General features: G+C 37.6%; 1 protein-coding gene across 20 annotated transcripts in view; it reads left to right on the top strand.

Moving 5' to 3' along the window:
- The window catches only part of LOC131062725 (uncharacterized), a 104,236-nt gene that overhangs the window by 54,216 nt on the left and 33,587 nt on the right, over window positions 1-16,433 (top strand). Inside the window, exon 7 of one of the 20 annotated variants that reach the window (XR_009372759.1) lies at window positions 2,282-2,476. The exons of the other annotated variants lie outside the window; for them this stretch is intronic. The gene's annotated coding sequence lies outside the window, so the exon portion shown is untranslated. The remainder of the gene's footprint in view (window positions 1-2,281; window positions 2,477-16,433) is intronic. 20 annotated transcript variants of the gene reach the window in all.

Genomic DNA, 16,433 nt, shown 5'->3' with positions numbered 1-16,433 from the left:
GGTTTTTCCTCCTAGGAGGTTTTCCCAGGGTACTTGTGTGTTGTGTGTTCATTTTGTTCATTTCTTAACTTTTACTTAATTCTGGAAATTCTTAAGTACTAACAGCAATTTATATAATCTGGAAATTAAGTGAAATTCCTATTTTCTGAGTATTGAATTAATCTAAAAGACTAAAATCAACAGGAACAAGGTTTGTAGCCTAAGGAAGGGAGCAAATGAGGTTTATAATGAATTTCACTCTGGACCCTTTGGAAGGGTCAGGAGCGAATTTCATCCTTTAGGCAAAATCTTCATCTTCCAATGCTTTCAACCACCTCTCAAGGCAAGAACACATCAATCCACCTTCCAACATGCTTTAGAAACCAACACTTGGCCAAAACTAGGAAGGAAATGAGAGTTATGGGGATTTTCGCTCTGGACCCTTTGGAAGGGTCAGGAGCGAAATCCTCATTCTTGGTTGATTTCCACTTCATTTATCCAATTCTCTCTCAAACTTGATCAATTTCAAGGTCCTTTCATCATAATCAAGGCAATCTACCATCAAACTAGCTCCAGACAAGGCTAACCTAGGGCCTAAGGCAAAAAAGAAGGTCAAATGGAGAATTTCGCTTTGGACCCTTTGGAAGGGTTTGGAGCGAAACTCTCCTTCCAGGTTGATTTCCATCATTTCATCGCCTCAAACCTCCTCTCCAAGGCAAATATGCATCCAAGTCTTTCAAACCATGCCTTAGAAGTTCCAAACTTGGTCAAGTTAAAGAGCAAAATAGAGGAAATATGAATTTCGCTCTGGACCCTTTGGAAGGGTCAGGAGCGAAATCCATGTCTTAGGTCAAAATATTCATTCCTCAATGCCTTCAATCACTTCCCGAGGCAAGAACATATCAATCTACCCCCACCATGTCCAAGGAACAAGGATGTTAGCCCAAACAAGGGAGAAAATAGTGTCTAGGGAGAATTTTGCTCTGGACCCTTTGGAAGGGTCAGGAGTGAAATTCACATTTAGGCTCAAATCTTGACTTCATTTCTCACATTTCTTCATCCAAACAAGTGTTTTGCCCTCAATAATGCCTGAGAATGAGTTAGTTCTAAGTTTGGGTTAAAGTAGAATGTCTTATGGAAAATTTCGCTCTGGACCCTTTGGAAGGGTTAGGAGCGAAATTGAAATTCGCTTTGGACCCTTTGGAAGGGTCAGGAGTGAAATTTGACATTTTGGACTCTTCGTCAGGATTCATATATGGAATATAACATTTAAGTATCTTATACTTTAAGTTATATTCCATATTTACTGTCAGGATGTTTGAGAGTGGTTTCGGACCTCCAGGAGTTATAATGCAAAAGCTAGTTTTTGGAGGATTCTTCAATTTTCCAGACTTAGTCAAATTTTAGGATCAGGATGACATTCCAGACAGCCAAATTTCAGGACATTTGAAGATCAGGATGACATTCCAGACTTCATCACTCACCAATTTGACCTAACTCAGATCTTCAAAGATGATTTTCACTCACCAAGCTTCATTGACCTCCTAAAACTCAAACAAGACACTATTAGCAACAAGAGCAAAACTAGGCCTAAGGGAGACTTTAAAGAAATCCTAACCTGGAGCACCTGCTGACTCCCCCTGGCTCAAGCAGAGCCTGCCATCCTAGTGATCCCCCTGGTGACACTCAAAATGCAAAGAAAGGCTAACAGACAAAACCCTAAAAACCTAGAAAGCAAACCCTAGAAAGCAAAAAAAGTAGGGGTCCCCATTTGCAATGGGGCGATGTGTGAATATGTCACAACAGGTATCTTGGCCAGCATTGAAAAACAATCTAAACTAGGTTATATTCTGCAATGCACACTTCGTACGTTAGTACTAGCCGTAGATTTGGCTTTTTCCATCATCACTACAGAAACTTTCCAGTTTGATTTTATTTTGTTAGCAAAAACATTCAAGCCCTTTTAACTTTTAAGTGAGTACCCCATGCATACCATTGTCTATGCAGCACACAGGATGCACCTTTGACAATGTTTATTATTAATAAAATTAGAATACAATGAGTTTTTAATTTTTAGTTAATTAATAAACACAGTCAAAGGTGCATACTGGGTGCTGCATAGACATTGCCTTTCTCATGTGAGGCACTGAATCAATTTTTACTCCATGAAAGGAACTGTAATATCTCTACCACAGAACATATATGCATATGCGTGGTATTTATTTGGCAGGAGTATGTGTATATCAATTTGAGAATATTAAATATATAAATACTATTCCTTCATTTCATTTGCATTTTGCAGGGTGAGAGAGGGAGAGAGCAGCAACCAGCGATATGGCAGCCACGGCGAGGAGAACTTGATGAACTCTTTTTAACAATCAATGTAAAGGTTTTATTTTGTTGCAGCAACACCTACAAAATACTTTCCTCAAGGTTTTATTTTGTTGCAGCAACACCTACAAAATACTTTCCTCAAGGTTTCATTGTGTATCGACAAGTATGTATACTTCTTTTTAAGCTTTCCCTTGCCAACAATTAGCTAGCCAAAATCTGATTCTGGGTTGCTATAGTGTTCTGCTAGGAAAATTCTGAATTATATATATATGCTTAAAGATGGATGAACTCGTGGTTAAGAATGACATCTCAAAGATATATTTTATAAGCAATTTTAGTTCTATATCGTGGAGTTTAGTTTGTTGAATTTCTCTTTGCCCTAGAAATAACTGTAGGAAAGCTTTAAATTAACCTCTTGAAATTTTGGCTACATTCAAGCAGAAAATTATTAATTCATTTGGCAGAATATGCAAATTGACTAGCAAATAGTTGGAAAACCCACTTTAAGCGGAGGGGGTGTCAACCAATTCCAATGCATTGGACCATGGCTTTGTTTCATATGTGAAACAGTCAAGGTGGGGTCTTGTTGGTGGACGTTTTATCATCTACCGAACACTTAGAATAAAATACCACAAGAGTATCCTATCCTCTCCTGAACAAAATCACTACTTGTGCCAAGATTGCGAGAAGACCACAAGGTGACTCCAAGGTTTATATGTGCGAATGAGCGACTTTAGTGGGATAGCTGCTTGGGTAGTGTGTGTTGAAAATCTCAAGGGGGACTTATGTTTGTTTGCTAATGTCATTCACAAGTTGAACTTAGGCAGATTTAACAATTTATGCTCTATGTATTTGGATTTTCAATTTAAGACTTCAAAAAAGATAAAAAGGATGAGGGTTTAGGGATTCTATACCACCCCTGAGCCATTCCTATGAACTGAAGAGACGGTAATGACTGGATGAAACCGGAAACGACGCTTTGTTTCGCCACACTCAGACAACTACGCAAAGCAGGTGCAATCTTCTAAGGTTATGCTCAAGGTTTTCACACTTCGGAAGGATACCAACAATTGAACAATATCATTCTAAGTAGAAGTTAAACATCCATATTAAAAACAGCTTAGACTAGCTTTGCACGTTGAAAGGAAATCATCCATCCAACAAAAGTATGAGCAAGATTTCACCAATCAATACTATCAGATCTATCATTCATTTAACAACTTGAAAACAAATTACTTAAGCAAATCTAGTCTAATTGTTGAAGGGAGTATGCAACCATGCTACCATTTAACAATAAAAAGATTTCAAAACAATACTGATAATGAATATTTTATTACTCAAATAGCTCCGTGCTACAATTTCATAAATCTCTCCACAACACTGAAATGAGAGAATAAGAGGGGTTTATATAGAGTTTTGAAAGAGAAATAAATGACCGAGATTGATTTAAGATCAACGGTCAAGATCTAAACAACACAACCCTAATTAGGGTTTCCCAAAATAATATCAAAGATCAATTACAAAGGAGACAAGTGGCACAAAATGCTATCTTTTAGGATTGCACCCCTTTCTTCTAATATTCGATGAACCTGGACACAATCTTGGTCAATCTCATCCATTGAGACATGTGGCAATAGGTTGACCTTGAATTCTAATCCTTCCAAGTCATCGACGCACAAAGCAAAGGTGATTTCCCAATCCAATTCCTGTTTGTGGAAGGCATCTTTAATGAACATGAAGCTTGACGCCTTAGCCAAACTGTCCTTCAAGATTGGTCCTGTGGTAGCAAAGATGTTTAGAACTCCGACCTCCAAATTCCCCAACTGCATATCATTCTCTCGAAGAGTATTCTTCCCAACCATCTCTGTCACTGCAAGGAAGATCTTGTTTTGAATCGCCTTTATCTGTTCTTCTATTTTATCAGCATCATCTTTCACTTTCTCCAAGACCTCATTCTATGCAACCAGTGTCCAAAGCCAACTGTGGAAATCATAAGCAGCCCCTGCTTCAATTACCTCTCGATCGACCAACCCTTGAGATGAGATTCCTCTCAGCTCTCTAAGGGATGGAATGATTCTATCTTGGACATCCTGGAAATCAGCCTATATTTCTGCCAATCCTGGAGAGCAAAGAAGAAGTTTAATCACATGTTGATGTGATCCTATTGTGACGTATTCACACATCGCCCCATTGCAAATGGAGACCCCTACTTTTTTTGCTCTCTGGGGTTTGCTTTCTAGGTTTTTAGGGTTTGTTTGTTAGCCTTTGCATGTTGAGTGTTGTCAGAGGCATCACTAGGATGGCAGGCTCTGCTTGAGCCAGGGTGAGTCCACGGGCCCCCAGAATTAAGGTTTCTTTGAGAGTCTTCCTTAGGGCCTGGTTTTGCTCTTGTTGCTAATTGTGTCTTGCTCGGTGAGTGAGTATCATCCTTGAAGGTTTGAGCTAGGTCAAGTTGGTGAGTGATGAAGTTTGGAATGCCATCCTGATCTTCAAATGCCCTGAAATTTGGCTAAGTCTGGAATGTCTTCCTGATCCTGATCCTGAAATTTGACTAAGTCTGGAAAACTGAAGAATCCTCCCAAAACTAGATTTTGCATTATAACTCCTGGAGGTCCGAAACCACTCTCAAACATCCTGACAGTATATATGGAATATAACTTAAAGTATATTATATCTTTCTTCTTTCTTATACTTAAATGTTATATTCCATACATGAATCCTGACGGAGAGACCAAAATGTCAAATTTCGCTCCTGATCCTTCCAAAGGGTCCAAAGCGAATTTCACTCCTGACCCTTCCAAAGGGTCCAGAGCGAAATTCTCCATAAGACATTCTACATTGCCCAAAGTCATGAACTAGCTCATTCCCAGGCATTTGTGAAGGCAAAGCACTTATTTGGAGTGAAGAAATGTGAAAATGAAGTCCAGATTTGGGCCCAAGGATGATTTTTCGCTCTTGACCCTTCCAAAGGGTCTAGAGCGAAAATCCTTATAAACCTCATTTTCTCCCTTGTTTAGACCAACATTATAGTTTTGAAGTGATGGAATGTGAAAATGTGAAGGATTTTGGCCTAGAACATGATTTTCGCTCCTGACCCTTCCAAAGGGTCCAGAGCGAAAATCCTTGTAAACCTCATTTTCGTCCTTGGTTTGGTCAACTTTTGGTGTTCTTGCCTTGAAAGGTGGTTGGACGCATGAAAAAATGAAGATTTTTTGCCTAAAGGATGAATTTCGCTCCTGACCCTTCCAAAGGGTCCAGAGCGAAATTCCTAGATGGCACCCATTTCTTCCTTGTTTAGACCAGGATCTTAGTTTCTAAGGCATATTGTGAAAGTTTGGACATGTTCTTGCCTAAGGAAGTGATTGAAAGCATTGAAATGTGAGGGTTTTTGTCCAAGAATGAAATTTTGCTCCTGACCCTTCCAAAGGGTCTAGAGCAAAATTCTTTATCAACCTTATTTTTTACCTTGATTTGGCTTAAAACCTTGTTCCTTGGTCTTGGAGGTGAATTGGAGTTGAAAGAATGAGGAAATAAGCTCAAAACAAGATTTTCGCTCTTGACCCTTCCAAAAAGGTCCAGAGCGAAAATCCTAAAACTCATCCTATCCTCCAGACTTGTGTCAAGACAAACCTTGATCAAGGTAGATTGGGCTAGAGGAAGAAATTTTCTCTTGACCCTTCCAAAGGGTCCAGGGCGAAATCCATTATAGGTCTTGTCCCTGGCCATGATTTCTAGCGAAATTCTCTTTTCTGGTCATTTTGAAGTCAAACAAAATGTTGCAAACATGGGAGAAGGATCCAAGGATAAGAGTTCAAGTTTAGAAAGTGAAAAAAGATAGACCTTGGTGTAGGAAAACAAGCCAATCATGAATTTCGCTCCTGACCCTTCCAAAGGGTCCAGGGTGAAATTCACCAAATGTCCTTTTTCTTCCAAATTTGTGCTAGACCAAGACAGTGATCAAGGTAGATTGGGCTTAAAGATTGCCACAAGCATATCTTAGAAGGGGTTGTGAGTGAAAGAAGCAAGTGTTTTGTCCATGATCAAGAAATTTGCTCCTGACCCTTCCAAAGGGTCCAGGGCGAAATTCTTATAGGGCCCGTCTCTGGGAAGGATTTTGAGCGAACTTTATTTTGAAGTCTTCTTGTTGATGATTTAAGGTGGAAAATGCTTTGTTGAAATGAACATGTCATATGTACTTAATCACCTTTTGGTTTATTTTGCAGATGGAGAAAACCAGGCCAGGGCAAGGATGACCTCTTCCAGTCCATCATCATCAAGGACGACCACTTCTAGTCCAGCATCATCAAGGACGACCAATTCATGTCCATCATTGTCAAGGACGTTCCACAGGCAAAAGGGAAGACTCAAGGTGTTCAAGGAATTGCCAGCTACCTCCAGAACCTTCACTTTGCCACACTAAGGAACCACAAGATGACAATGAAAGGCGTTGCCAGCATTTCAAGGAAAGGTACACCACCCATCCATCACGTCAAAGACAGAGGAGAATCAAATAAGGTCAGTGCAAGAGTTCGTTGAAGAAGCAGATAGTCTCAGAAGAGTTAATCAAAGTTAGCTTCTCAGCATCATCAAATTCAACATCAACCAAGTTACAAGTGTCAGACAAGGTGGTATCCCAGTCATCATTCCTCCAGTTGGATTGGTCCACCTCAGCGTGTCCAGATTCAATGTACCTAATTTATCGGAGGCGGCACAAACTTCGATGTACCTACCCCTGCTTCTTATTGGTCCTCGCCCTTGGAATGTAATTTTCTAATTGGCTAAGGAAGTTTGTTGTAACAAACCCTAATTAGGGTTTCTATCTTGTAATCCTAGCCATTGATTCTAAATCAATCAGAGTTGTCTATTTGTAAAGGGTTTCCCTATATAATGCCTTGGCTCCTCATTTGTAAAGGTTAATAGTTGGTTAATAGAGAATAGATAGTAGTGAATAGTCAGAGAGTAGGAAATAGTTAGAGTAGAATAGAAAGAGAAGGCAAAGATTGTTGCCAAGATGTTGTTGTAAAGGACTTGTAAACTTCATTGAAGAAATGGTGAATTCTATGGGTCGATTCAACAATTTGCATGGTCTCTATACTTCTCAAATTTGATTTCATGTTATTAGATGAGTGGAAGAAATGTGTATGATCGATGGTGAAATTTGTATATCCATACTACTAGTAGTTTGGTGATTGCAGACTTGCCTTGTGTAGTCAACTGGAATCATTTTGCTTAAGCTTAACTTCAATTGTCACTTCTTCATTGATATGCATTAGCCTGATGGTGTCCATGCCTGTAGCGGTGATCTGAACATCATAAAGCTTTCCTCAGAAGATCGCACTAACCTTGTGGAGATGGTCCTGGGATGTCAAAGCAAGACTTAGTTAGAATTTCATCAAAGGTCATTCATTGCTCTTACATTCTTAGTATTAGAAATAGATCCCATTTCAACCCTTCTCCTTTTTCCTTTTTTCAAAATCTAGGACCAGTGAAATCTCATGTTCCAGCAATATTTAAAGCAAATCAGACGTTCAGACAGTCAAACGTAAGTCCCCTTGTGATTCCAGCAAAATCACATCATACCACGAGAAGCTTATCCACACATAGAGAACCTACATACAAGAACCTTGAAGTTGCCTCGATTGATCCTTCGGCGAAATCTTCAGTAGTCGGGAAACTTTGTTCAAGAGAGGATAAGGTACCTTTAGGTATTTTATTCTGTGTTCGCATGTGCATAAAAAACACATCAACAAATCCCTTCTATGAACTTGGCTTCTTCTTCTTTTATACTCTATCCAATATGTAGTTTCTCTGGCTGTTACTGCATCTTCCCCATAACCTTTGACCACCCGCTGTGAATCCAAAAGTAGGAAAGCCTCTGGATTTGCTTGATTGAGTGGCTTGGTAGTCAAGTGCCGAATATAATCTCGTAGACATTCCACTTCTTTCTTGTATTCTTGCTTCTTTGTTTCTTCATCCAGTTGCGCCTTTATGGATGCGATTGAATTGTCCAGATCTTCCTTTGCTTGGGCCTTTGTAGTTGGTCCCAGGTCAAAGGTGGTAATTCTATACTCATGTGGACCAATGTCCCCGTTTGCCTTATCTACTTTAGGCACTGCAATCTGTACTGTACGATTGCTTGCCTCATCTCTTTGGATGGTAGAATTCTTTTAGCCAGCTTCTTCACAACACTTTGTTCTAATCTGGCTAAGAAATCAGCCATGTCATCCTCTTCTGGCTCTTCCACTGTTTGTGTGTTCATTTTTAATCTTTCCCTCAACCATGCAAGAACAGTAGGCTGCTCAATGCCTTCCGCTTCTTGGTCACCTGCAATTCCTCGGAGAGCAGAAATCAACCCTTCTTGGAACTCTTCCTCTTCAATATTTGTGTCATTCTCCGATTCTAGGATTTCTGTGTCAGTAGGAGATGGTGGCTGTTCATCTTCCTAATGGACTAATTTTGCATTTTCCTCATGAACTAAAGAAGGAATTTCTATTTCAACCAATGATTCATCAATATTTAATATGTATTTCTCATTCCTTGATGTGGCTGAACGAGATGGCTCTATTCTCTGCCTTTTCTGAATAGGTTCTTCAATTTCAATTGCCTTTCCCTTCCTTTGACATTCTTGCTTGGTCTGACATTCTCTGTTGCTTCTTCATTTGAAGAATATCCTTTTGCTACTCCCATCAAATTATAAGCCAAAGTTACATTTTTCTTATTCAACCTTTGACATTGCTGACCAACCGACCACCTTGTATATTTCATGACTGGTCTCATTAGGATGGTTAAGTCTGCATGATCTAGCTTTGACCATTTGATATGAGGAAGGGGTGCATGCTCATCAAAGCTAGGCTGAGTATGTTCTTCGTCATCTTCCAGCTGATCATGCACAATGAAAGGTTCGGTCATCTTGATGAAATTTATTGACAGCCTGGAACACATTATTTTTCTGATATCAAATTCATCTTCCGCATTTGCCCAATAGTCTTCTATATCCACTATATGTCTGAATCTTTCCTCCTTTGTTGATTTGATGTTGTGGTGAGGATCAAAATTAGCTCTGGTTTGGTAGAAGGTAAAAGAGTACCACTGTATCTCTAGCCTGGCACTTTCAGCTGCCTGTGCTGAACAAGATTCTTCCATATTTCCAATAAAGAATGGAAATGATACAACTGCTTTTTGCCTTGTTCTTTTGAAGCTCTGATATGTCCCCAGTTGTCTGAGAACTTCTAGCAGAACCATCCTGTTGGTTGGGTAGATTGGCAATTGGTAAGGACGGCTAGTGAATCCTTGTTTTCTGATATAGGTGAACTTTGGAAACTGGATCAACCAGGATCCATAATTGCTGACTAAACTTTTTGGTTCATGAGAAAGTTTGTTGTGAGTACATCCTTGCAGTGTTCTGGTGATGTACATCAGGAATGCGTCATGGGCTCGGAAACTCTTATCCTTAAGTTGTAGCTGAGGATAACAATCATATCACTTGAACTCATTCTCCCCACTCCCCTACTATGCCCTTACAAATCAATCCTGAATATTTGTAAGTGGCTACCAGCAAATAAATTATGTAGGAACTCATGTGGAATGTCTTTGTCCTTTCCAAGTTCATCAATTGCTCATGAAGATTGTCACTGATTATATGTGATCAGTTGAACAACTTGGTTCTTGCAGTGATCTCGTCCATGAAATAATACATCCATGTTTGGAACAATTGACCTTTAGAGATGCCCATTATTCGATTCAGAAGTAGGATGAGATCTCCATATTCTTCTTTAAAGAACGGATGCAGCAAATACTTCGGTACTTTTCCATGAGGTCTCTTCTTCTCTAGCCAAAATTTGTTCACATTTGCAGCACAAAGTTTCGACTGATTGTTATAGACTCTTTGGGCCTGCTCCTTAGTTTTATAGGTGGTTTTACTGTGCTTTGATATGCCAAAGGTCTCTTGGATGGACAGTTCTAAAAGATCAGCCAGGACTCTTCCATGTAGTGCAATAATTTCTCTCGACTGTGCTTTATAGTGCAAAGCACATTCGACTATTAATTCAATACTTTCCTTGGCTGGTGGAAACCCAACTGCCTGGACAATTCCATTTTGCATCATCTTGCGAGCAATCGTTGTAGGAATGTGTCCATCATAGCTATACATCCTTCTCTTGAACTCTTCCATATCAACATGCCCGAGATTTGTGTCGGTGATATTCTTCCATTTGGATTTGATTTTAGATTCCCGCTGCACTCCCTTGCTGGCGAACTTCATTGCTATCTGCGAAACACATGAAACTTATTATTTCTAGAATTTAATTCTGATTTTTAATTCTCCTTCCTAAAATTTTCACCTTCAGCCTGAAAAAGGGTTAAATTTTTTGAAAAAATACAGATTGAAAGTGAAGGGTTTGGCCAAGAAATTGATAAAAATTAAGACAGAAGGGTGTGGAAGTTCAGTCAAATTGAGGTTTTGAACCCTCTTTATGACTGAAATTTACCTCTGATTCTGAAAATCTGTCCTAAAATCAGAGTAAGTTCTTGATTTCTTGATCTCTAACATTGAGAAATTTTAACTTCTGGACAATTCTTCAAAACTTTAAGAGAAAACTTCTCTTCAGAGCTCTCGAAAATTCTCAACTTGACTAATGAATTATGAAGTGAATGGTTTGAGAATATATATAGAATTTTTGATTCCTAAACTTAGAAGTTTTATTTTGTTTTATTATTTAAATTTTTTGTTTTTTTGTTTTTTTGTGTTTTTTGTTTGTTTTAATCTTTCCAAAATGGAAAGTTTTATTTCTTCTCTCAAAAATTCAATTTTATCCAAGAATCTTCTTCAACTTTCTAGAAATTTTGAATTTTGAAAATTTCTTCCAACTTGCTGGTCTAATTTCATGTGAATTGTGATCAGTGTCTTATCCTCCTGGCATGGCAAATTTGTCCTCCAATTTCAGGTCTCTAGTTAGGTATCTTCACATGTTCCATTTATGCTTGGTTAATTGGAATGGATTTGAACTTGTGTTTGACAAACTTGCAAGGGTTTGTACAATTTCTTCATGCCTTAGGGTTTGAAAGTTCGGACAATTACATGTCTTCTTGTCTCAATTCTTGGAAGACCTTTTGGACAATCATCCTTAGGTGAATCTTCATCCATCATGTCTTGCTGAAGTTGGACAATCATGCATCTCTTTTGTCATGAACTATTCTTCTTATACTTATTGAATTTTGGGAGTTGTGTTTGCTGTTCATTGTGAATTTCAGGATGAATCAGACAATTTGTCTTTCTGTCACATCATTTTGGCAAAGTTTATTCCATCTTCATGTGATGCTTTATTTGTCACCACCCTAGGTGGACATGGATGATGTCAGATTCTTATGGAAAAGTTTTCATGCTTGTATGTCTTTCTCTTGACAGGGCAAAGTTCTCAATTTATTGGACAAATTTTGTGCTTGGGTTCTTTGGACATGTCTTATTCCTCAGCGAATTTTTTGGAAGGCTTTCTTCCTTGGATATGGAAGGGCAGACTTTCCACATCTTTGGACAGATTTCAATTCATGATTTATTTCAAACTTGGAAGGTTATCACATGTATATCAGATTCGAACAATCTTTCACCTCCAAAGAGGGTTTGGAGATGTTTAAAAATTTCCTTGCTGATCATGATAGCAGCAGTTGGACAATGTGAATTCAAATTACTTTCTATTTTATTCTTCCTTAGGCAAGTCCACTTTCAATTTGCTGTCTTGAATGATTTTGGATGAGTTCTTGATATGTATCTTCCTCCAATTTGTCTTGTTTTCTCATAAAAAACAGATTTGATAATCTTTTGGACAAGGTGAAGTGCAGATTTGGAAGACTTTTTAAAAAAGGCCATGTGCAGATTTTATTGATCTTTCTCTCCTTAAGCAGATTCAGGGATGAACAATGGTGAATCTTTCTGAATATGATAAGAAATAAAGAGCTTTATTGTCTTATCATCAAACCTTCAATCTGCTGTTAATGGCGAATTTGGAGGATACACTGCACTTCTTGAATACCTCTTTCAAACCCTTGGTCTTGCTTTTATTTCTCATCCAAATTCTTCTGAAAATTGGATAATCTAATTGGATTTTGGAGCTGCTTCCTCTGAAGAAGTCAAATTTTTCTTCAAATTCTTGAATTTGCTTTACTTATGCAAAGGTAATCTGATAATATGATTAGATTTTGGCATGAATCTGATAAGTAGACATGCTTGATTTCTCATTCTCATGGCAAATTCTGAAGTTGGATAATCTGATCATGCATTGAAGCTACTAGCTTCTCTCAACTTTGGCGAGTTTTGATAGAGTTTTGATACTTCCTTCTTTGCTATACAAACTTCTCCTTGGCAAACAAAGCATTAATGAATGGGCATCATGTCTTTATAGCTTCTTAACAATTTCTAGAAGCTTTATTTCTTATTTTAATGTTTTAAATTGCTTTGCTTCTAATTGAGTGAATTCTAGAAGCTGTGTTTTATTCTATCTTTAGGAAATTGAAACCCTTTGCCTTATTCTAGAAGTTCGAATTTCGTTACTTGGCAAATAATGAAGTTTTAAATGAAATAAAACCTTGTTTTATAATTTTCTTGGAGACTTCTAGAAAGCTTTATCTTATCCTCTTGCTTGTCACACAAGGAAATAAATTTAGGAAGTTTTAATGCTTTCTTCTAGAAGTTCGAATTTCTCTTTGAAGCTTGCATTATATTTTAGCAAGTTTTAATTGCTTTATTCTAGAAGTTTATTTTCTTTCTAGAATATGATCTTGACATGTATTTTTAATTCACTTTAATTGTCGAGTCATCACACTTGCTATCTTCAACTCCTTGGAATGCCATGTCATCTTCCACTTCACCTAAGTGGACCCTACATTCTTCTTCAAGCTTTAGCGAACTTTGCACATCTTTCTTGTGCCATGTTTCGAAATTACTTGCACATATTTTATTTGCTTGTGCCATTTTTTTTTCTTGCCTATGCGTATTTTGAACGTATGATGGACAATGCGGACTTTGAAAATTCCTTGACATGTTTGTTTATGCCTTGGACAAATCTTTGCCATCTTTATTTCATGCCATAATTTTAAGGCAGACTTTGAAAGTGTTGGACATGGTAAAAAATTGCACATACTTAGCCATTTTTACTTCCTGGTTTCTTGTTTGTTTAACCTTGAGCAGGGGTTTGTTAACTTTTGCCATGAGTTAGTTAACCTTCGGTAGGTTTGCCATGAGTTAGTTAACCTTCGGTAGGTTTGCCATCTTTCGAACAATTTGAGCTTGGACATGAGGCAGACATTTTTGGTGCATGAATAAGCTTAACCTTAGGCAGGAGTTGATAACTCTTGCCATGGGATAGTTAACTCTTGGCAGGAGTTTAACACTTGTTTGATAATTTTTCTTGGACAATTTTTAAATTGATCCTGCTCAAACTTCTTCCACATTTTAACTGATCGTCTGCCATTCTACACTTGAGCCTTGTTGAACTTGTCTGAACGTCTACCATTTTTACTTGTCCAACTTAGGCAAAATTTTCAATGTGCCATATTCGAACCCTTCAACAGTGTTCATGCCATGCTGATACCTTGTTGGTTCATCTGAACAGAAACCCTATTAGGGTTTCTACCTTGCTTTTTGCACTTAGAAACCTCATTTTTGAAATTAGAGAACATGGGTATTGATAAAATGGCTGATCTTTTGTAACAAAATCCTAATTAGGGTTTGCATTCTGCTTTTTACCCTTAAAGACAATTTTCAAAATCTGAGAACATGGGTAGGAATAATTTGGCATGAGGATTGAAACCCTAATCTTGAAAAAAACAAATTTTTTCAAACCCTTTCTTTTTATACCTAGTGTTAAATTTAATGATCATATTAGGAGAATGCAGATAGAAGATAATTCAATCAAGTTTGCATAGCATATACCCTTGGGAAACCCTCCAACATGAGGGAGAAAAACCCAGCTATAAAATCTCATATATATTGGAGAAATTGATTACAATATGGTCAACACATAGCCAGTTATAAAGCCCCTAACAAGGCCGATCTGTTATAACAATAGTGTCGATTTATACTTTGTATCTACTGCCTTGATGAAGATAAAGAAATCGCCTAAGTCTGAGTGCAAGGTGAAGGAGGGTGATCCGATTTGAGTTTGATTAATGTGCTGTGTATATTCTTCTTCGAACTGCTGTAGATATTCTTTCAATGTATCATGGAGAGAGGGAACCGAACTATGTATATATACATACGTCTTCTATTCCAAGCAACACGTCTTTCTCCAAGGGTCGGTTCTATTCCAAGCAACACATCTTCCACCAAGGGTCGGCTTTTCACCAACCAACATGCCTCTTTTAATAGACATCAATTAACCTGACTTTTCACAAAAGATGGCGGGATTATATATTAGTTATATTTTATTAACAAACCGTTTCAATATAAAGGTTGGCAATATATTGTCTTTGATTAAATGTGTAAGATCGAAAAGGTCCTTCACACATTTGATGGTAAAGTCAGCTTTGAGGATCCGACCGACGCTATCCATCAACACTTAGAAGCAAAATTTTTTGAATATAAAGACGTGTAGGATCAAAATGACCTAAAGAACAAAACCCTAATCTCAAAAAAAAGCAAAATTTTTGAAGACCTGCTTTTTACATCTAGAGGCGAGATTTTCAAATTCCGACAAAATGGGTAGTAATAAAATAGCTCAAAGAACAAAACCTAGATGCTAGTTTCAAAAAAGTAGAAAAAGCAAAAAATTTCTAAAAATAGCAGGTTGTCAAAAATGACTTAAAGCAATTGCGATCTTCGTCCTTCAGACCTTCTTAACACTTTGACAACACTCAAATTAAATTCTGAGCATAAATTCTCAATCTGGTCCGGAATGACCTCAAAACTCTAACTCTTAACTCTTTCAAAATGAAGATTTATGAAAATGCAGAGCTAGGACAAAACCTAAAAAGCGAAAATAGGGTGATGTGTGAATTAGGTCACAACAGATCCCACGCTGGGGTTACAACTCTTTAGATTAGCGCATGTGGTCTCGTATAATTTCAAGAAAAAAAAAATGCATTTCAAATTCTAGCTTGCCCCAAAATTAGGAACAGTGGCTGCTCTGGGTTCCATTTTTCAGCCTAAGTGAGGTGGGGGGCTTAAATTTACAATGCCCGCAAAATGTTTTTATATCCTGTCAAAACACAATCTCAACCAGCGAAATACAATCACCAAATCACACATGAAAGCTCCTAATTAGAGAAAATAAGCCACACAATTTCCACAGCACCACAAGTATAGACCATTCAAATCAGCAAATGCACAGATTTCAGACAAAGAGATGACATTAAGAACTGTCTGGTAAGCTGTTAAGGCAGCCGCGCAAACTAGAAAGTACTGTAAAATGGATTCCCACCATGATAGAAGATGTTTTGCTAAACTTTGAAAATAAGTTAAACATTTATCCACTCTGCTGAATTACCAGGACGAAACCAGTTATAATATTCAAAATATTCAAATATTTTTGGCCATGCTATTAACCACTAGCAGATTGTAAAGAATGATATGTTTTAAATTGAGCGTAATAATTCTGCTCTATGGTTTTGTGGTTTTGGCATGAAAACATCATTGTGCATCCATACAAATGACATCAATGATATGAAGTTGCTCATTATAAACAATTGTGCAAATAGTTGATGACTAATGAAAGAATGTTGCTTCAGTTTTTTTCAAAGGAAGTACTGATTTCTATGAGATCCCAGGTGTTAGTCAAACTGTAGGCATAAATTCTAAGTGTTAATTAAGAAAAATCAGTGATTGAACAAAATTTGGAAGCAACCGATGAATTGTGTAGGAATGCCACTTCAATATCAATTAAGGCAAGCAACTTCCTAAGAAAGATTTTCAACTATTTTCAGCACTCCCTATACGACACCAAATATTTAAGTGCGGTATTGGTTCTATATGGAGAAGGCATCCACTTAATTGATCCAAGTATAAGCAATGATGTTAACTATTATTTGGACAAGAATAAATGAAGGAAAGATGGGGAACTAACTTCTTATTAACTTGGGGATCTGTGTTAAATACTGTAAAAGGAATACATGGGATCTTATTTTTCAGTATT

Source organism: Cryptomeria japonica, chromosome 5, assembly GCF_030272615.1.
Source record: "Cryptomeria japonica chromosome 5, Sugi_1.0, whole genome shotgun sequence".
NCBI lineage: Eukaryota > Viridiplantae > Streptophyta > Pinopsida > Cupressales > Cupressaceae > Cryptomeria > Cryptomeria japonica.
This window is presented reverse-complemented; position numbering and strand designations above follow the sequence as displayed.